The sequence below is a fragment of the Hypanus sabinus genome, chromosome 8, assembly GCF_030144855.1.
Source record: "Hypanus sabinus isolate sHypSab1 chromosome 8, sHypSab1.hap1, whole genome shotgun sequence".
Lineage (NCBI taxonomy): Eukaryota > Metazoa > Chordata > Chondrichthyes > Myliobatiformes > Dasyatidae > Hypanus > Hypanus sabinus.
This window is the reverse complement of record NC_082713.1, coordinates 146,479,266-146,494,153: the sequence shown is the minus strand read 5'-3', so window position 1 is coordinate 146,494,153 and position 14,888 is coordinate 146,479,266. Positions and strand designations below refer to the sequence as shown.

At 41.6% G+C, this 14,888-nt stretch overlaps 1 protein-coding gene across 6 annotated transcripts in view; it reads left to right on the top strand.

The window, feature by feature from the left end:
• The window catches only part of LOC132398553 (uncharacterized), an 87,366-nt gene that overhangs the window by 69,956 nt on the left and 2,522 nt on the right, over nt 1-14,888 (top strand). For 4 of the 6 annotated variants that reach the window (XM_059978181.1, XM_059978180.1, XM_059978178.1 and 1 more), the window contains one exon: nt 14,078-14,818. The exons of 1 other annotated variant lie outside the window; for it this stretch is intronic. The gene's annotated coding sequence lies outside the window, so the exon portion shown is untranslated. Of the gene's footprint in view, nt 1-14,077; nt 14,819-14,888 lie in introns of those variants that run through there. One more of the 6 variants, XM_059978182.1, reaches the window with a different exon arrangement.

The following is a 14,888-nucleotide window of genomic DNA, read 5'->3' as shown; positions in this document are numbered from 1 at the left end:
GGCAAGGTGAGGCAAGGCAAGGTGAGGCAAGGCAAGGTGAGGCAAGGCAAGGTAAGGTAAGGTGAAGCAAAGCAAGGTGAGGCAAGGCAAGGTGAGGCAAGGCAAGGCAAGGTGAAGCAAAGCAAGGTGAGGCAAGGCAAGGTGAGGCAAGGCAAGGCAAGGTAAGGTGAAGCAAAGCAAGGTGAAGCAAAGCAAGGTGAAGCAAAGCAAGGTGAGGCAAGGCAAGGTGAAGCAAAGCAAGGTGAGGCAAGGCAAGGTGAAGCAAAGCAAGGTGAGGCAAGGCAAGGCAAGGTAAGGTGAAGCAAAGCAAGGTGAAGCAAAGCAAGGTGAAGCAAAGCAAGGTGAGGCAAGGCAAGGTGAGGCAAGGCAAGGCAAGGTGAAGCAAAGCAAGGTGAGGCAAGGTGAGGCAAGGCAAGGCAAGGTGAAGCAAAGCAAGGTGAGGCAAGGTGAAGCAAGGCAAGGTGAAGCAAAGCAAGGTGAGGCAAGGCAAGGTGAGGCAAGGCAAGGCAAGGTAAGGTGAAGCAAAGCAAGGTGAAGCAAAGCAAGGTGAGGCAAGGCAAGGCAAGGTAAGGTGAAGCAAAGCAAGGTGAAGCAAAGCAAGGTGAGGCAAGGCAAGGCAAGGTGAAGCAAAGCAAGGTGAAGCAAAGCAAGGTGAGGCAAGGCAAGGCAAGGTGAAGCAAAGCAAGGTGAGGCAAGGCAAGGCAAGGTGAAGCAAAGCAAGGTGAAGCAAAGCAAGGTGAGGCAAGGCAAGGCAAGGTGAAGCAAAGCAAGGTGAGGCAAGGCAAGGCAAGGTGAAGCAAAGCAAGGTGAAGCAAAGCAAGGTGAAGCAAAGCAAGGTGAAGCAAAGCAAGGTGAGGCAAGGCAAGGCAAGGTGAAGCAAAGCAAGGTGAGGCAAGGTGAGGCAAGGCAAGGCAAGGTAAGGTGAAGCAAAGCAAGGTGAGGCAAGGTGAAGCAAGGCAAGGTGAAGCAAAGCAAGGTGAGGCAAAGCAAGGTGAGGCAAGGTGAAGCAAGGCAAGGTGAAGCAAAGCAAGGTGAGGCAAGGCAAGGTGAGGCAAGGTGAGGCAAGGCAAGGCAAGGTAAGGTGAAGCAAAGCAAGGTGAGGCAAGGTGAAGCAAGGCAAGGTGAAGCAAAGCAAGGTGAGGCAAAGCAAGGTGAGGCAAGGTGAAGCAAGGCAAGGTGAAGCAAAGCAAGGTGAGGCAAGGCAAGGTGAGGCAAGGCAAGGTAAGGTAAGGTGAAGCAAAGCAAGGTGAGGCAAGGCAAGGCAAGGTGAGGCAAGGCAAGGTGAGGCAAGGTGAAGCAAGGCAAGGTGAGGCAAGGCAAGGTGAAGCAAAGCAAGGTGAGGCAAGGCAAGGTGAGGCAAGGCAAGGTGAGGCAAGGCAAGGTGAGGCAAGGTGAAGCAAGGCAAGGTGAGGCAAGGCAAGGTGAGGCAAGGCAAGGTGAGGCAAGGCAAGGTGAGGCAAGGCAAGGTGAGGCAAGGCAAGGTAAGGCAAGGTGAAGCAAAGCAAGGTGAGGCAAAGTACAGCAAGGCGAGGTAATTGTCCTACTCAAGCCTAAAGATTTAATCACTGTGGAGGGTTTTTTACTCTTGTGGGATAACATCTTTCCTGACAAGGGGTGGGAGGATACTCTGCTTGGCAGAATAGACTTGCGGCAGTGAAACAATCTCAGGTTCTGGGGTTTCCTGTGTAGTTATTGTAGTCGTCCACTCTGGACTGTAGGAAGTGGTTCTGACAGCTCCAGCTACTTTTCTTCTCTAAGAACTGACTCTGCTCTCCTCAACTGATCGATGTGTCATTTCCAGATGACATCAGACACAATCTCCACAGTGTAGGAGGATGCTTCAATTCTGTCCTTAATCTTGCCAAGTACCCACTTTTGCTAACCTCTGTAGTCCCTTGCCAGGACTGCCTATCCAGGAGTGAAGCATCAAACCCACTTGTTTAAGGAGTCCTCAATTTGTCTCAGGTGTTTGTTCTGAATAAATCTTTCGAGATTGGGTTTGAGGAGGCCCAAGTATCAACACAGGGATGACCCAGGAACAGTATAGCTGGTGAGTTGCTGGTTATGGAATGTGCTGAACTGTGATACACAAGGAGGAATTTGGTGAGCTTCTGATTCAGTGTCAATGTGGTGTATCCTACTGACATTGCTTGCAGTGCATTCTTTAGCCTCCGGACAAACCTTTCTCCCAAGCCATTTTTGATTGGGTGGTACGGTGCAGATGTAATATGTCTTATTCCGTTTACTTTCCGGAAGACTGAAACTATTTTGCAACAAACTGTGGTCCAATGTCACTGACAAAGTGTTCTGGAACACCTGTTACTGAGAAGAAGCTTCTCAATACACCAGCAGCATGTGAGGCTATTGAGGACACTTCCAGCCACTTTGCAGCTGCATCCACTACTACCAAGAACTCTGTGGCCATGAATGGACCGACAAAATCTGTGTGAATCCTCTGCCCGAGCAATGTGGGCCATTCCCAGGGGTGGATAGGAGATACTCTTGACACCTTCTGGATGTGTCGTTATCTCAAACTGTGCGTGGCAAACTGCTTGATCTGGTGATCTATTCCAGGCCATCAGGGAAAGCTGTGAACTAAGGCATTTGTTTTGACCACGCCAGGATGACCAGCATGTAGCTCCTCCAACACTTTAGCTTTCAGCTTGGATGGTACAACAACTCTCAATCCCCTGTTGAGGACAAATTCATCCAGGCACTGATAAAAATGGGGCAAATGGGAATTTCTGCTGCACACTCCAGCCATTTTGAGTTGCCACGTAGACCCAAGACAGTGAGTATTTCCCTTTGGATCATCTCTGCCCTAACAGGGAGACTTTCAATTTGCATTCCGGAGAACACATCAAGAGGAGTGACCACCTTTGTAAAGTTTTCACGTATTTCCTTTTCCAAAGACAATCCACCAGCATCTCCATGATTAGTGGATTCAATCTTGAATTCAATCTTGTAATGGTGTCCTCCAAGAAACAGATCCCATCTCTGCATCCGTGCTGCTGCTCTTAGTGCAACACCCTGCTGTGTGGATTGAAAATGGACACTAGTGGTTAATGATCAGTAATGGGGGTAAACCCTTTCCCATACAACGTTTTACACCCCAACCAAACCCAAGGCCTCTCTGTAAATCTGTGCATAATTTTTCTCTACAGCAGGAAGAGAATGTGATGCAAAGGCTACGATGCGTTCACGTCAATTACTCATAACACGTGACATGACTGTACCTATAACATAAGGCAAGCCTCACCAGACGAAGTGGATCATTATGTGTGATTACAGTGCCTGATGTCAGCATTTCCTTTGTCTTTTGGAAGGCCACCTCATATTGCTTTGTCCATTGCCATTTCTTTCTGATCGGTAATATTGAGTTTGAGGGGTGAAACACAGTAGCCAGGTTTGTCAGGAACCTGTCAAAGCAGTTGACCGATCCTAAAAAGGACCATAACTGTGATGTCCTTTGAGCATGGGGCATTCACCACTGCTTGGGTTTTCTCAGCACACTTGTGTAAATCTTGTGCGTCAATGGTGTTACAGGAGTAAGTGATGCTTGGTTTAAAGAACTCACACTTGCTGAGTCATGCTCTGATCCCTTAATCTTCTAATCTTTTTAACACAATATTCAGATTTTGGAGATGTACTTTGTCATCCTCACCTGTAACTGTGATGTCATCCAGATAAGACTGAGTGCCTGGGCAGACTCGCTGGTCCTCTCCCATGGTTTTCTGCCAGAGTGCAGGTGCCTATTATAGTGCTGAAGCCCTTTATAAATGTTTATGGTGAGAAACACTTCAGACTCTTATTTCATCTCCATCTGTCGGTAGGCCTCAGCTACGTCCACTTTGCTGAAGTTGTTCCTTCCAGAAAGGTTTGTGAAGATATCTCTGTCCTCTGCAGAGGGTATTGATCTACTTTCAGTATTGGGTAGGTGGTAACCTTTAACGCAGATCCTGATAGACCCATCTATCTTGGCCACTAGGACCACTGGTGTTGCCGATGGGTTCCACCCAACCTTGGAATGAATTCCTTCAGCCTCTATGCGACGGCTACTTTATTGCAGATGATATAGGGAACCGGATGGGCATTGTAACACTTGGGTATAAGCCATATTGCTTGTCTCTTGTTAGTTTTCACACTTAAATCTCAAAGCCACTTAGTCCTGTGTCACTCTCATTTTTATCAGATTTTTTCATTAACAGCCTGCAGATTAGTGCTCTTTTTGAAACTGGAACTTGACTTTTTAACTTATTCTCTTCTCGGTACAGTTCACTTATATTTTCATGTGTCCTACTTTGTTGCATTTTTGGCAAGTTTCACCTTTACATCTGCATTGGTCTGGTGTATGTGAGGTGCTGCCAAAGCAGTAACACAATTCATTTGGTCAGGCAGGTTTCTGCTCAGATGTTGCAATTTTGTTCACGCTCTCTTTCATTCCTGACAGCAACTCAGTTGTGTCTCTGACTGCTGTTTCTGTTGATATGGTGATTTCAACTGCTTTTTTAAATCTGAGTTGTGCTTCAGTTAGGAGCCATTTTTGAATGTTTTCTTGGAAGATTCCACAAACTAAACAATCTCTCAGTGCATCATTAAACCCATCACTAAACTGATAATGCTCGGACAATTTCTTCAATTCAGCCACATAAGCTGAAATGGACTGCCCTTCCTTTTGATTCTGTTTATGAAACCCAAAGCATTCTGCAATCAGCAATAGCTTCAGTCCTAAATATTCCTGCATGACAGTCACAAAATCAGTGAAGCTAATTTCGACTGGTTTAGCTGGAGCAGTTAAACTTCTAAGCAAGCTGTATGCTTTGCTACCTATAGCACTCAGTAACACTGGCACTCGTTTTTCATTGGCTATTTCATTTGCTTCAAATTACTGCTCAATTCATTCAGCATACATTGTCCAGTTATCTGTTGTGCAGTCGAATGTGTTTTTCTTTCCAATCTTGCCAGCCATTTCTTCTTATTTATTGATTTATTATTATCATTATTATTATTATTATTATTATTATTATTATTACCATCATCATCACCTAGTACTCACTGTTTATGAACCTGTGAATTTCATCCGTTTTCTGCTTCAAAGGTAGGTAGACATCTCAGGTTCATTTTAAAACTTCCTCATCACCAATGTTATCTTTCGTAACTCCAGAAACTAATAACGGTGGCATAATGATGTATGCCATTCACATACTTCTCACACCCATAATGATTTGTGTGAACAAAGAATGCTTAACCAAACAATATACTTACAATGTTACTCATATTAAATTTTAATTTTATTACTGAAATATTAAATACACTACAGACTTTATCTATGTTGACTTGTGAAATTGAGCTCTATCAGTCTGCTGATATACAGTAACAGACAACAAAAGGCACTGAGTGGTAAAAAGCTGATCTGACGGCTGCACTGAGGTCTGTCAAAGAAGGGCCCTTTTTTTCTACATAGTCTGGCAGAGCCAACTAGGAATGGGCAGTAAGTGCTTCTTTACCAGTGTTACTCATCCCTGAAGAACAGTTTCTCTTTGTTTTAACCTGCCAGTTTTATTTAGCGTGCTTAGCTATTTGATAGTTAAAGGAGTAGGCATCTCTTTTGCACATAAAAAAATCCCATTCTTAAATGAACATTAGAATAATAGCCTAACAAATCTGGGTTCGAATGTTTCTCACAAACCTTGAGAAGCAGAAAGACATTACCTCTTGAAATTGTCAATAGTTTGCCACAGTAAATAAAATTTATTTTATACCTTAGTATCTAAAATAGCAATACTTTACAGTGAAAATGGTAAAAAGGAGTATAGTATAATAGGTGAATGAGCAATGTCCAGGTTTCTTTACATAATCATGACTCTCTGCAAAAGTGTATCTAAAAAGGGAAGTATTACTTTCAAAATTCTGATCAGATTTCCTTCACATTCCAAGACTAGAGAAGAAATTTACTAAAATTTTATGGAAACATTCTGCACTATGCCAAAAAGCATTAGCAACACAGACTGGCTTTCTTATTTAGTTTTTAATTAAAATACTGTAATTAGTTGAGATCTTACCACTAAATTAATTTCTTATGGTATGCTTCCATTAAATTGCTGAATAAATCATTTTCAGCACAAGAAACTGACCCATATGGACAAATGAAGGAGAAACTCAGGGAAATAAAGTGCTCTGGGAGACTTAAAAATTAAAACTGCAGGTGAAATCCCTTCAAATGTGGCTGAGTGCAATTGGCAGGGTGACTGACCTATTTCCTATCCTATACTTAGCATTTTAAATTTATCCTAAGGAAGCAGGTAAGCTATCAGAAGAGCCCATTTAACTATGGAAATATAATTCGAGATGAATTAAGTGAATTTGTAGAAATGACAAATCAATTTGGAATCTCCTTCTGTTCAGAGTGCCAGGTTGGCGATGTCAGGTACATGCTGCCCTCTGGTGGATTAAAAAATCTTGCATCAACTTTATTTGCTCAATTAATTAGTAATCAAAAAATTGTTACTGATTACCATTAACAGTGGTTTTAATATGTTGCCTGCAGAAATCAATTATTTGTTATTACTAATTGCTGCTTTATTTTGTGCTTTATGTTCAACTTCACAGCAGCAAAAAGTTACTTATTTAGTTTGCACAAGTCTGTCAATAGCTTCAGTAAGTAGTGACTCAATTATGTTGATAGTGGATTTGTTTTCAACCAGACATGAGATTCTAACAAAGTCCAAAGGTAAGGCAATCAAATATTTTGACCCTTAAAATGCTGCAGTGCCTATGAATAGAAAGAAAAGATGAACAGGGTCTCCGTTCATGATTGAAGTCTATGTGCAGATATGCCAGACAAGAAGATTATATTGGTTGTAATAGTCTTCAGAGTCTAATAATTTGCTGACTGTCACTGGTGTAAGATGATCAGCAACATGTGAGGTCAAAAGAACCCATCTGGTCCTGCTGGTAATAGTTGTCAATGCAGAACAGATCGGTACTCTTACAGCTGGCTGGAGAAGGGGCACGTCAGCAGCCTTTAGTGCATGGTGACCAATGCCAGCCAGCACCGAGTCTGAAAGTGGAGATCAGGCTTCAGTGTGCACGGTTTCCTTTCCAAGTACCTTAGATGGCTTTTGTTCCAAACTATAACAAAAATCGGTGGTTCTTCTGTTAATCAACACTAAATATTTCAGTTGTTTGGGCTTCACACTCATGGATGGATATACTGCATAGGGTTTGAGAAGGTGGGGAGAATGGGACTGGAATGGGAGAACTGTAAATGGGAAGTTCTCAGATTTGGTGGGTCAAGGGGCCTGTTTCCATACCATTTTGCCCTGTGACTCTATGGATCAGATTAAAGTGATCAACCTTCATGTCTTCTTATGCATAGTTTGGCACTCATTCCTGCTGCCTTGCGCAGTTGGCCTTTTGTATCTATGCCCTGAAATTCAACTTTGGTTGGTAGGGTTAAATATGCAGCGAAGTCGACAGAATCAGTTTTGGAGACTGGTGACTCAACTCTAAAATACATTGAGAGTTCTCAACAGGACTAATTTCTATGTAATTATCTGTCTGTTGCCAACAGCACTGTTGTTCTGACAGCTTCAATTCAAAAGTCTCAGCACGTTCAATCCACTCACATTACAGCTTTCAGCTGTGTCCTTTTGTAGCTTCTTAATTCTACATAACAAGCATATCCTGCACCCTTTGCCAGGAGAATAAGTCATGAAATTCAGATGATAAGGGGTGAATATAGGAATACACAACAATAAACTAACACTGATAGGATTCCTCAATTGGAATCAGCACTGATTTCTCGAATGGAATTGTCTGATTTTGCTCCCCTTTGTCATGTATCTTTCTAATTTTATTTCCTATGTATATTATGTTGCATGGTTCTCTATGAAAATGGTACATTTAATATAATAAAACTTCATAACATTGACAAATTTTAGATTTAAAAATTAATTTTTCCTTCCTTGTCGTAAAAGGACCCAATTACTTCCTTCACTCTTTCCGGTGAAGGGAACTCCAGTTTTTTGAAGTATTTCTTCAGTTCACTAAATAAGCTCAGTGAGTTATTGCAGGCCTTTCAGTACACAGCACCCTAGTGGTGATGGAAGCGAGTGGTATGAATAGCAAATTAGGCACTGAACAAGTGCCCTGCTTCGTCCCAGATGGTGTCAAGTTTTTAACCGTTGTCAGAGCTTATTTGCTACCTGGAGCTTGCACAAACAGGCATTTTGTTAAAAGTTGCAAATAGGTTTAAACATTGAGCAATTACCAACAAACAACCCACATGTGTGATCTTATCTCTGAAACAAGCTCATTGACAAAGCAGCTGAAGGCCTCAGGCACTTTCCTGAACAGCTGCTGCAGTGGTGTTCTGGGGCCTCCAACATCGTAAGTACTGTATCTTTATCCATGCAAGTTATAATGCCAGCCAGAGAAAATGTTAATCTTAATTTACGATGACCGGCTTTACTGGAAGTCTTTACTGCCTCCCTCATTCGAATGGTGCCTCTGAAATTCACTTCTTTCTTCATGCTTGGTTCAATGCCTTAGTGAGGTTTGGTGTTGGTGATCCCTGAGAAACTAATCTAACCACTGATGATCAGTTATTTATTAAGTGCTTTTTTTTATAGTACCGCCTGCCATTATCTTCCACTGCTTTATCGATGGTTGTCCGTAGAACCAAAAGGCAGAAGTTAAATTTATTTTGCTTTTTATGAATGGACGTTACTTTATTGTCACCAAACAATTGATACTAGAGCGTACAATCATCACAGCGATATTTGATTCTGCGCTTCGTGCTCCCTGGAGTACAAATCAAAGTAAATATAATAAAAATTTAAATTATAAATCATAATTGGAAAATAGAAAAGGGAAAGTAAGGTAGTGCAAGTCAGAACTGGATATTTGGAAGGTACGGCCCTGATCTGGGTCAGGATCTGTTCAGCACTCTTATCACAGTTGGAAAGAAGCTGTTCCCAAATCTGGCCGTACGAATCTTCAAGCTGAGGTAAGAGGGACAAAAAGTGTTTGCTGGGTGGGTGGTGTCCTTGATTATCCTGGCATTTCCCAGTTCCCAGTATTGGGAACAAATGCCAGTCTTGTAACAGTGCTAGAGCAGTCGGGATAAAGATGCAGTGGCTTTTGGAAGGCAAATTTTCAGTACTACAACCAGGATGTTCTTTGGTTTCAAAGGATTGCTGCATTTGGTATTGTTATTTCTTAACATAGGAAAAGCATAATTTCAGGTGGATGTCAAGGTAAATCAGTCATTGGGTATTTCTCATTCCAGAATGCTTTTGTCTTGCCTTAGCACTCATTCTGGGCTCAGCTGATATCAAGATTTAAAAATCTGAGGAGCTTCTTCCTCCTGAAATCTAACTAATCATTCACCACCATTTCTGGATGAGCCAGGAATGCAGAACTTTGACATGATCCATCAGTTGTGGGATCACAGCTGTTTGTAAGCTAAACAGCAAAACAACATGCTACATGGAGTCATCTATTGGCAATTAGCAGGTTAACATGTCGTTTTTAGATACAATTGGTGCTACTCCAAGCATGCCCTTCAGACACTCTTCACAGAACCTGTTCGATAATTACATTTTTGTAATAATAGAGGGAAATTATGATGGGCTATGAGCTTGCATAGTGCAGTAGAATATATCTTGTTGCCGGTGGCCCAAACCTCCTGGTGATTGCCCAACTTTTAGCCAACAAGTCAGGTTGAAACTATCAAGACTAGCATAATGATAGTGCCACACAACACAACTCCATGGGAAGATAAAACAAAAACAATTAGATTACTGGTTAAGAGTTGTACTGCTCTGTTGTAGGTATTTCACTTTAGCACTTTTCTGCAAAAGCGGTGTGTCCCGCTGGTGGAATATTCTGGTTTTGGCTAAAGGTGAGAAGCCCTGGTGTTCAACTTAAGAATGCTGTGTCAGCTAATCAGGATGGTGGGATCTGGAGGAGGTTCTAGAGAGAGCAGGATAGAAAGAGACTTGGAGTCTCTTAAGGGGAGCCGTGGAGTGGGACAGAAGGGAAGAAGCAGTAGAATATCATTGGAAGGAGAGTCCCCATTGCAAGAAGTGCTTTGTGCAAATGAATGGCTCCAAGAAGGAAGGGACGATACTCCTGAGGGAGAGCCAGGTTGTTCGAGATAGACTTCAGGAAATTCAGACTGTGGCAGGTGCTTTTGAGCAGACCAGGGTTTGTCGCTGTAAATAACAGTTAAACCTAACTTTTGGAAGAGATGAGTTTCAACAGTCATGTGCACATTTAGACTGGTTTAATTATAATGGGTCCTTTTATTTTTTTCTCTTCTTTCTTTTAATGACTGATAAAGCTGAAATTGGCAAATAGACTTCCTTTACAATTTTGTGCAGTGTATGATCTGTTATTTCTTGCCGACTGATAATTGTATTTACACAGTATTCACTCAAATCAAGGTTTCTTTAACTGGGACATAATGACATTTCTGTTTGGTCGAACCCCAAATCATACTGACCCTAGACGTGTATCGTTCATGAAAGGTGGCCTTCTCACTATTGAGTCACGTGGCTGTTAGCAGCATTTGCTAAAGAGCCAGGTTTGTATACAAGCTCCAGTGAGAGGGTTCCATCACTTATCTTTAAGAAATATCATCTATCATTGTACTATCAGCTTTGTTATATCTGAAAAAGATTTTGGGAACAAAGTCAACTGGAATACCACTGGAGTTGATGCTTTCACCACCTGCAACAATCCCAGTCTGGTCTTCAGGATTGAGCCAATTGGGCACTGGTGATGTTGCTCAGCTATTCTTGGTGATGGACAGTGATATTGCTGATCCAGAGAATATTTTGTGCCCTTACTATCTCCAGCGCTTTGTCTAACTGACATTAACCATGGAGCATGGATTCATGAGGGAGGTGGACAGGTGATAAACAAGAGGGCAGGGTGTTTGCTAGTAGGGTCGGACCAACCCAATAATTGTGTACAGAATACTTCACATAATTAGAGTCACACCAAATAAACAAAGGGTGTTGCTCAGCTAGACTATAGGCAACCATCCCAAATGTTAGTAAGAACTTTGCAGATTCACCTGGTCTGCGAGCAATTGTTTTCATGTCTGAATCCAGTTCAGGATGGATACTGTGCAGAAGTCTAGTGCACATTATTATAGCTAGGATGCCCAAGACTTCTGCACTGTACTAAATATTGGTTAAAATAGGAAGGTGGCTGTGAATCAAGTAAAAGTGCATAGCTTTGCATTAGCTCAGTAATATTATTTGCTAACTGGAGAGTCATAATATACAGTACTGTGTAAAGGTTTTAGGCACCCTAGCTATATATGTCTAAGACTTTTGCACATAACTGTAGACAAAGCAGATTTCATACAATTGAATGTATTATCAGGTTATTCCAGAGTGTCGTTAAGAATCAACTTTGTAAGTCTTTGTAAGAATCAGACTTTGTAAGTCTGGAATAACATATAGGCCAGATCTGATAAACGTGGTAGATTTCCTTATCAGAGGGAAAAAGGAAAACCAGATGCCAGATGGAAATTAATAAACTGCAGCTGCTGGAAACCTGAAATAAAAACAAAAAATGCTAGGAAGTCTGCAGCTCAGGAGTACCTGTGATAAGGGAAAGAGTTGATAGCTTAGGTTGAAGATCCTTTATCAGAATTGGAAAAGAAAAAAATTGGTGATCATTTAACTAATCTAAAACAATACATTATGTCCACTAATTTATTCACTATATCAGCATCCCCATATTGTAGTTACACTATGGTGGTTGTCCATCATGTGCAAAACTGACAGGAAACCTCTGGGCGAAGAGTTTTTAAAAAAGTGGGAAAGCCATTGCACTGGGACAGTTCCAGTCTCTTGACCTCAGAATTCAAAGTCCACTGGTATGAACAAGCATCACAAACCCGGAGCAACCTCAGTTGCAGATGACATAACTTCTTCTATATCTTATCACGCCCTTTGCTCTCCATGGAGCATTGCAGTACCACCTTCCTGGCTGTTAGATCTCATCTGCCCAGACAGCTGGAGCATGTCCCCAACTGGCCGGGTATGAGGCCGCCAGCTACCTTCATCCTGGCTTAGTTTGCCAGTCAAAGCAGTGTACTAGGGTGTGGCCGTTGTCGCATGCAAACAGCTACGTGGAGCCACAGGTGAGAGCTGAGTATCTGGTGGGGACCAAAGGTGAGTAAGCTGCCCCTGAATGGACAGGACAAGCCCCTTCACCGGAAGTTCTACTCTTCCCTGGACACGCTGTACACTGAGCAATTAATGTAGATTTAATGTTAAAATTTGCCATGGATGGTCCCAAGCCCAGCTGTGAAAGGAAGAGGGTTGCACATGGGGTTGAAACCCATATCCCATTTTCAAAAAAATCAGTGCAACAGGAACGTTGATAGAAGCTCCAATGACCTCACCCTGGAATGATACACCAAGGTGAGCTACACCTGGGGACCACCTGAAAGACTGCCCCAGGACACTGGCGAGCTGAAGCTAAAGTTGATATATTTATGTCTGGTGAAATTAGTTTTTTCTCCCCTATTAACTCGGACAGCATGCTTGAAGCTGGGTTTTAAATATAAAAATAACTTGACAAGTGATTCTTTTAATTCAACTTCTTGAGAATTTACCCATTACAACATACCAGGGAATTGAGGTCAAATATGTTGATTGGGTAGATCGGGGCCCTTTTCCGGACCTTTACTGACTCTACCATTCAACAAGAAAATGTAACCCACCTGATATAGATGTGGATCATCACCATCAGTCTCTACTGTACCCCAAGGATCTATTTGTTTACAGTGCTCCAAAACATAAACATTGTTCAAAGTCAAATGCATATACAGAATGTGCAAAAGTTGAGGGCTCATATAAATAGCTAGGGTGCCTGAGACTTTTGCACAGTGTGTAGTAATTTTATGTATTGCACTGCAGCTGCAAAAAGATAAATTTCATGGAGTATCTAAGTGTTCACAAACCTAATTCTGATATGAGTCTCTATTGTGGATTGTGAGTGGGAAGGGGACAGGATGAAGGAAATCATTGTTGGGAAAAGGGGTGTGAGTGGGAAGCACCAGAGAGATATTCTGTAATGATCAATAACAGATCATTAGTAGATGCACCTTTGTCAGCAATTACAGCCTTCAATTTGTGCAGATAGGTCTCAATCAGCTTTGCACATCTGGACACTGAAATTTTTCTCCATTTGTATTTACAAAACTGCTCAAGCTCTGTCAGATTGTATGGGGATTGTGACTGAACAGTCCTTTTCGAGTCCAGCCACAAATTCTCAATTGGATTGAGGTCTGGAATATGACTTGGCCACTTCAGGACATTAACTTCTGTTGTTTTTAAGCCATTCCTGTGTAACTTTGGCTTTACACTTGGGGTCATTGTCTTGCTGGAAAACAAATCTCCCAAGTCCCAGTTCTTCTGCAGACTGCAACAGGTTTTCTTCTGGGATTCCTCTGTATTTTGCTGCATTCATTTAACCCTCTACCTTTACAAGTCTTCCTGTAATGCATCCCCACAGCAAGACGCAGCCACCACCATGCTTCACAGTAGGAATGGTATGTCTTTGATGATGTGCGGTGTTTGGCTTACACCAAGCAAGGCTTTTAGTCTGAAGGCCAAAAAGCTCAATTTTGTTTTAACCTTATTATAGAACCTTTTTCCAGCTGACTTCAGAGTCTCCCACGTCTTGGGGCAAACTCCAGCCAGGATTTCTTGTGAATTTTTTTCCAACAGTAGCTTTTCCTTTGCCACTTTCCCATAAAGCTGTGACTGATGAAGCACCTGGACAGGAGTTGTATGCACAATCTCTCCCATCTCAGCCACTGAAGCTTCTAACTCCTCCAGAGTTGTCATAGGTCTCTTGGTGACCTTCCTCATTAGTCCCCTTCTTGCACAGTCATTCAGTTTTTGAGGACAGCCTGCTCTAGGCAGATTTACAGCTGTGCCATATTCTTTCCATTTATTGATGATTAACTTAACTGTATTCTAAGGAATATTCCATGTCTTGGAAATTTTCTTGTATCAATCTACTGACTTGTGCTTTTTTGCAGAGTTGCTTGGAGTGTTCTTTTGTCTTCATGGTGTAGTTTTTGCTAGGATACTGCCTCACCAGCAGCTGGACCTTCCAGAGACTGGTGTATTTTTACTACAATCAATTGAAGCACCTTGACTGCACACAGGTTTATATTTAACTAGGACACCTTAACTAATTATGTGACTTTTAAAACCATTTGACTGCACCAGTGATTATTTGGTGTGTCATATTATACAATCAATTATTTTGTTTTATATTTGTAATTAATTTAAATCACTTTGTAGTGATCTGTTTTCAGTTTGACACAAAAGAGATTTTTTCCTGTTGATCACTTCAAAACAAATAGCCAAATTAAATCCACCGTGATTCAATGTTGTAAAACAATAAAATGTGAAAACTTCCGGGGGGGGGGGGGGGTGAATTCTTTTTATAGGCTCTGTATATGTGCCTAAGACTTTTGCAGAGTAGTGTAGGATAAAACTTCATTGGTCTATATTCTGTGAAAAGCAAAGTGTCCTCTGGATTTGGCAATGCTTATAGTGAAGTTGAAATTGTATTTCCTGAAATTCTGATGGAGTTTTCTCTGAACCTTGTAGACAAGTGACCATTCATTCATTCACCTTTACACAAGAGAAAGTGAAAAATCATATGTCGGGACAGATTTGACCACATTACCAGTTAGTCTTAGTTTGATGACAGAAATCTATCAACAAAAATCTCAAAAAGATGTTGACACAGTCTTTATAATATATTCACTGGGAAGAACAAACTAAGACCACAGATCTCATTAATTAAACTCTAATCCCCATCAAAAACCAAATAGGTTC